Source organism: Etheostoma spectabile, chromosome 13 (assembly GCF_008692095.1).
Source record: "Etheostoma spectabile isolate EspeVRDwgs_2016 chromosome 13, UIUC_Espe_1.0, whole genome shotgun sequence".
Classification (NCBI taxonomy): domain Eukaryota; kingdom Metazoa; phylum Chordata; class Actinopteri; order Perciformes; family Percidae; genus Etheostoma; species Etheostoma spectabile.
In genome coordinates, this window is record NC_045745.1 from 21,031,069 (window position 1) to 21,031,775 (window position 707).

The 707-nt window shown below is 42.1% G+C and overlaps 1 protein-coding gene across 1 annotated transcript in view; it reads left to right on the forward strand.

Annotated features, from left to right (window-relative positions):
- Positions 1 to 707, forward strand: part of LOC116700121 (lissencephaly-1 homolog B) — a 15,006-nt gene extending 14,299 nt beyond the window's left edge. The window contains exon 11 of the mRNA XM_032533019.1: positions 1 to 707. This exon is cut by the window's left edge and continues 586 nt beyond it. The gene's annotated coding sequence lies outside the window, so the exon portion shown is untranslated.

The window sequence follows — 707 nt, forward strand, 5'->3', positions numbered from 1 at the left end:
TTACTCCATGCTTCCATTTCTGTGGTCTGTCACTGTGTTGATGGTGATGAAGAAGGTGTGTGGAAGGTAAGCATAAATGAAAGAAAATGTGTGGAAGCTGTCCAGGAGAAGATAGCAAGTGGAAGAAATAATTAAGCAGAATGCAGCTCCCTATTTGAATCACATGAGCTTCTGTGGTCGAGTGCACATGTGTGTCTATACAGTACATTGTGTGAGTGTGTGTGTGTTTGTATATTATGACAGGAGAATCTCTCCACTGTCTCTGCTCTGATGGTCAGAAGAGAGAGAGGAGGCAAAGCTTCTCATCCACTGTGTTCATTTATACTACTACATCTCTTTTACCAAACCTGCTTTCTTGTAGAAACTCACAGGACCTTAATGATCCCTAAGCTGCTGAGAGCACAGGCACATGCCCCATAGCAAAAGTGTGTTCTACAGAGGAAAAATTCTGCTCACCTTTTTATGAGGTTTGTGTGTGCGTGTATGTCGCCCCAGAGAATCGCCTAGTGCCCTTTTGCTCGCTATCTCTGCCTTGTTAACCCAATGAGGGCTCCCTCGCACGGGATTTTCATTCTGCTTTCTGTGGTCTCACTGCTTTACACACACATACACTCACAAATGCACATACACGCACAGTAAAAGTTGTGTATCAATATATCTGGATGTTATTGTTTGCAACATAATGAAATAAAATTCTGTAAATATAA